Source organism: Arachis stenosperma, chromosome 3 (assembly GCF_014773155.1).
Source record: "Arachis stenosperma cultivar V10309 chromosome 3, arast.V10309.gnm1.PFL2, whole genome shotgun sequence".
NCBI lineage: Eukaryota > Viridiplantae > Streptophyta > Magnoliopsida > Fabales > Fabaceae > Arachis > Arachis stenosperma.
The window spans coordinates 107036953-107043277 of NC_080379.1; the positions used below are offsets into that span (position 1 = coordinate 107036953).

At 36.6% G+C, this 6325-nt stretch overlaps 1 pseudogene; it reads right to left on the reverse strand.

Annotated features, from left to right (window-relative positions):
- Positions 1 to 1368: 1368 nt before the first annotated feature.
- LOC130966559 (glutamine-dependent NAD(+) synthetase-like) lies at positions 1369 to 5675 on the reverse strand (annotated as a pseudogene).
- Between the last annotated feature and the right edge of the window lie 650 nt (positions 5676 to 6325).

The following is a 6325-nucleotide window of genomic DNA, read 5'->3' on the forward strand; positions in this document are numbered from 1 at the left end:
CACTCATACATCTTTGTAGACTCCATCAAGTGGGAAAAAAATGCACATTAATTTTCAAAAGATGAAATCTACAGCACTGTCTAAGCAAAATTCTATTTTGTTCTATTATTCTTAGAGTGGTTAATTTTAGTTAGAATCTAACTTTGGGATTATTTTAACCTGCTGTAGCAACTCCTATTCCACTAACACCCTCTTAAGCAACTGTTACATCTTGAATAATGTCTTTTACATTTATCTTGTAACACCTTAATTTTTAGCATCTTATAATTGTATTAGAAGTTCAGACGGCTGCCATGACGGTATTTCCATCTTCATGAACCCATCTCCAAGAAACTTGATCACCGACACAACCTCTCCAACCGGATTCCTCTCCCCCCTTTTTCTCCCCCTCTTCCCCAAATCCCGCGTCATCTTCGCCACGGTCAACGCCACGCACCTCCATTGCCGTTGTGGTTATCGAAGTCATTCTCTGACTTGATAAGTATCCTAACATAGATATGATTAGAGATTTCTGAGAGAATTTGAACAATGAATACACTCAATTGGTTCAATTTGGGTATAGATAAAAACAAATAAATTATTAATTACAGGAGATTTGTTCAACTTCATTAATTATATAATAAACTTGTAATTTGTATTGTTGTAAATATAGGACCTTTCTCCATGGAGTCCATGAGCTTGAAGTGGACCTAGGAGGAGTTGAATCATACCACGGGAAGGGATCTTGTGCGCTGGATCTCGGTTCAATCTCACTTTCGGAGCTTCTCCATCTTGTGGCGGCATTAGACGGGGTCTTGGCCGGAGAGGCATTGTGGTATCTCTGTGCAATGGCGCTGCTGGAGCTTGAATCCGGTGGCTCTAAACTCTGAACTTGCCACTGTGCCAAGGTATAGGTGATCTATGCATGGGCTTAAGGCGGCGCTGGGCCGCCGCGGAGTTTGGGTGGCTGCAGTTGAAGGTGGTAGCATTGCGTGGGAACGGATGGATCGCTTGGTTACCTTTTTGTTGTCTTTGTCATCGTCAGCGTGAAAAGATGACGGCAGTGGTGGTTAGTGGAGTAGTAGAGAATAGAGGATGGTTAAGGTAGTGGCAATGTAGGTGTTTGAGATTTGGAAAAGAAGAGAGGAAGGGTTGAAGATAAAGATGGGCTAATTCTGGAATTTTATTAAAAAGTCAACATAAATTTAGGATTTGGGTACTTTTGTCGTACGGAATCCATCTTTGATGGATACAACGTTAGTTTCTTTCTTTAATGGGTGTTTTTGTCAATGCTCGTAAAGTTCATAGGTACAAATGGTTGTTTTTCCTTTTGGATGCACACAACAAATGAAGCAAAGTAATTTTTCCAAAGGATGTTTAATGACTAGATTAAGGGGATGTATATGAGATTTTCGTGTTATGAGATTTTCCTCTTATGCTATAAATAGGATTTATATCCGCTGCACTGCAATTATACTATAAAAGAGATAAACTTTGGTAAATGATGTGCAATGGACCACAAAATATGAGAAATGATAAAATACAAGTAGAAAAGTATTAATCTAAATCTGTGTAGAGATACCTTTGTCAAGTAACCGTGTAATCCTTCATCCACATTTGAGATCTCCATGATAAAAAACCATGTTTGTTATGAACCCAAGGCAATAGTAATGCAAACGTGAAAGCTAGCACCATCCTAATTCTAGTGTGTATCTTTTGCAAGCTTAGATTCTCAACATTAGATCCACCATTTACCTGTAAAGACATACAAAGAAATTATTTAAGACCTATAATAGCATGTAAACATAAACAATTAAGCATAAATCAGATTTTTAAGCTTTTAGACAGGATAAAAATTGTGAGATTATCCCACAAGGAAACTAAGTTTCAGCCAGTTTGACCCAGTTAGTAGCAAGGCCCCAATATCAATATGGAGATCTATGTATGACTATTTATATTTGCAACACTTATTTATCACATTATCAATATACTTCTGGCCAAAAGTCCAAGTGCATGAAAACATCATAGACTACAGAGTTCTAGTACTTGCTAGCTACGATTAAAATAATTCACCAGTCTATGCTTCATTTACCTTATAGCATGGTCTCTTCCCTGTAAGTGTTTGGAACAATGATAAAAATGCAAATACAACTCCATCAATGGAAAGATCAAGGTGCCATGAACCAATTTCATAAGCCAACACCTTTGCCCGTAACCTTGTCATGTCCAAACTTTAAGGAGAAATTCTTTTTAGCATATCGTTAACATTTGATAAAGTTGTTCTTTAATCAGGGGATGTATAAGCTCCTTAACACAAAATGGGATACAAGTAACATTTTGAAACTATAAATAATCGTAACAGAAAATATTAAAAAACGAGGGAAGCAGAAGTAGACCTATCTTTATAAAGATTGATGAGGATTCATAGAAATAGCATATAGAAACTCCGGTGTATAGCCAAAGATTGAAAAACAGGAAAACATTATATTTATTACTTACCTGTTTTCAGATCCCATAAAAATAATATAGAATATTCTTTTAGCAAATTCTCTGCGGTTCGTAGGATATTGTCCATCTCTGTAGTTTCCTATTCTCATTGCATCCACTTTAACTTGTTCATCCCCATTTGCAATTTCTACAGGAAAATGTGAATCAGTAACCAATACTATATAAACTACAAGATTTTGTTTATTCCACCTCTTCCACGTCTAAAAAATGTAAAAGAGAAAAGAGATAGCCCATCCTGATTTTATTACTAGAATTTATTTTATAGTTTGGTTTCAATGAAAGAAGTCAAAACACACAGAAATAAGAAAAAGACACTACATTCTATAATAAGTAGAAGTTTAATTCTATAAGTAATTCAATAATAATTTAATTACATATCGCCTCTTATCCACCCTTCCTTGAGATCCTTTCATCAGTGGTGCTTATCCGAGGTTTGATTAGTGGTCAATTTGATAATTTGTTTCTTCTTAAATAAGCATTTGTTGCTATGCGCAATAACATAGCTTCTACATACTGCTACTGCCACAAGTTAGGCAGGGATAGAACCTTGAAAGTATATTAAAATCTCTAACAGAACTTGCCATCACATTTAAAAGTACCTTTAACAACCAGTTGACACATGTACCAAACAACTACAGCAACTGATGAACTGTCTGCTCCACCAAAAAGGGGAAGCAGAAAACCAAATGCTCCACTTCTTCTTAAATAGTCCTATAACCATCAACCAGGTCCAAATGTTATTTTCTCCTTAGGAGAGTGATACTTGATCTGTAAAGCATATACCACATTTAATATAGCAACTTGGTAGCCTGAGCAATTGAAGCAGTACATTGTGAAATTATCTAAAAGTTGCAACTCAAAATGGTAACATGCATTACCTTGAGTGAAATGGAAAGACGATGCTTAATATTAAATGGCAAACAAAGGCTATATGGTACTTCTACTGAAGGAACCTTAGTTTTACAACTTACTTGCTCTTGAAAGCTACCTACAGATCCTCTTAAGCTAGCCACCTACTAATAGAAAAATGGAACTATGGAACCAAATCCAATGTCAACAACTGATCATTAAAATGGAATTGCATGCATTATAGGTGGGATGTGATGCAACACACATACCACGTCTAGATCTATCTGTGCAACCACAACCTCAACATCCTTTAAAGAAAATTGTGACTTTTATGCAACAAGGTCACCATTGACCACAGCACAAGCACAACCGTCTGTTACAAGTAAATTTTAATAAATAAACAGAAGACCACATAAGTAAAATTTTCAAAAGTTGGAAAAGAAGCTAAAATAAAAGTCAAAATGACTATATACCAATTTGCAGATATTTGAAGGTATTCATTCTCCAGAATATGCATTGGATACAAACTTCACAGCATTATATCTTTTTGTTAAATAAACTTATTCTACCATAGTAAAGGCGACCACCATCGCATCCTTAGTGATTGCTATACATGTATACCCCGCCACGAGTGTGAATGGCATCTATAAAAGCATGAAGACGAACATTAAGCTTTTTAAGTTGGTGATGACTTCCACTGGCATTCATAAAGACTTCAACCACGTTCAAATCAAGCTCAGAATGTTGGGAGTTAGAGTAGACAGGTCTTCACAAACTTCAGCCGAAATAGCTCTACAATTTTTTTGGGGGGAGGGGGCAGTGTTAGCTATATATTTAGTACTTAATAAATATCGGACCATAAGTTGAAATGACAAATAAGTAAATTAAACATACACAATACACAGTAGTTAGAACACACTAGATCTTAATATGCATTTATAAAGAATCTAGAGTTTGTAAGTAAACACACTAAATAACCATTAAATAATAACTAAACGAATGAACAATGTAAAAATAAAATAGCTTGTGATTATGCAACATGTCCTTGAACATCAGAAATCCATAACCAAAGGGAACCGATGTCTGACCTAACGCCTTAGCTATCCCGCGGGGAAGCTGAAAATTGACAAGCTGATCTCTCGGCTTCTACGCTGTGAACCATCAAAGTTCTCTATAATTTCCATCGTTTGCAAGCCACATCTTAGTGTGTATCATGAGAATCTTGCGATTCAAATAGAGAACCTGGCGATTGTAGCACTCAGAGTCCTTGACAATAGGAATTCCAATGCCACACACAATTCCATCCGTCCAATCACCAACTATGATATCTGATGAGCAGATATTTTATACATTTTTTAGCGTCATTTTTATATAGTTTTCATTATGTTTTGATTAAGTTTTATTAAGTTTTCATAGATTTTAGTGCAAAATTCACATTTTTGTCTTCTACTTTGAGTTTGTATGTTTTATGGTAATTTCAGGTATTTTTTGGCTGAAATTGAGGAACTTGAGTAGAAGTTTGATTCAGAAGCAGAGAAAGGATTGCAGATGCTGTCAGGATCTAACCTCCATGCACTCAAGGAGCTTTTCTGGAGCTACAAAACTTCAAATAGCACACTCTCAACAGCTATGTAAAGCTAACATCCAGGACTTTCCAGAAATATATAATAGTTCATACTTTCCTTTGGAAATAAGGCTGATACCAGGGCATCTAGGCCAGTTTCATTGACTTTTTTTTACTGTTTTAGGATAGTTTCATGCATTTTCTTAGTGAATAAGGCAAGTTTTGGATGAAATTACACTTACATCTTGATTCAAGCAACTTTTGTGAACTTTGCATAATTTCATGAGTATTTTGCTAGAATTGTATGATAAATTAATGATGCATAATCTCATGACTTTGGCTAGAGCTTTGATGCACTTTAATTGCTTGTTTTCAGGGCAAAGGAAGCAAGGGAGACTAGTTAACGTGAACACTAACGTGGAATGGTAAAGCTTGCAACGTTAATGAGAAAAGTGATCACCAATAATGCCTGCGAAGCCACCCAAAGCTCACGTTACTTGCCACGTTAACTAAGTTAATGTGGTAGTTAACGTAGAAGAAGAAGGAACTCCAACGTTAATGGTAAAAGTGAACACCATTAACGTTGGAGAACTTGGCAATGATCCACATTAAGAGTCACGTTAACTTAGTTAACGTGAACTCTAACGTGGAAGAGGAAACACAAGCCAACGTTAGTGACACTCACTTTTGTCACTAACATTGGACCATCTAGCATTGCCTACGTTAACTTTCACGTTAAGCTTATTAACGTGAAAGTTAACGTGGAGTTGAGATCAAGGAACCAACGTTAGTGACACTCACTTTTGTCACTAACGTTGAGAGATGGCTTCACTACTACGTTAAGAGCCACATTAACTTAGTTAACGTGAGTTCTAACGTAGAGAACATGGCATTTGGAGCGTTATTGACAAAGGTGAGTGTCACTAATGCTCTCGAAGGAGGATCACACCTACGTTAAGAGTCACGTTAGCTATGCTAACATGGACTCTAACGTAGGAACATAGGGGCACTAAGCAACGTTAATGGGAAAAGTGATTCCCATTAACGTTTGCGAAGGGGTATAAGCCAACGTTATTGGGAAAAGTGAGTCCCAATAACGTTAGCCAAGTCTTGCGAAAGCAACGTTAGTGGTCACGTTAAGACCACTAACGTTGGATTTAACGTGGATATATGAGGTTGGAATGTTAGTGGAAAAAGTGAATGCCACTAACGTTCTCGAGCCCACAATAGAAATCAACGTTAAATCTCACTAATTACCCAAAGTCTAAATCATCTTTCTCTGCAAGTTGGGCCCACTAAAGATGAGAACTGCTTCAACTCAAGATCCAAAGCCCACATCCAAGACTTGAAGAACTCACTAGAAGATCAAGAGGAGTAGTATATATAGGAGTAGTTTTGAACTTTAGAGAAGCTTGGCACTTTTGG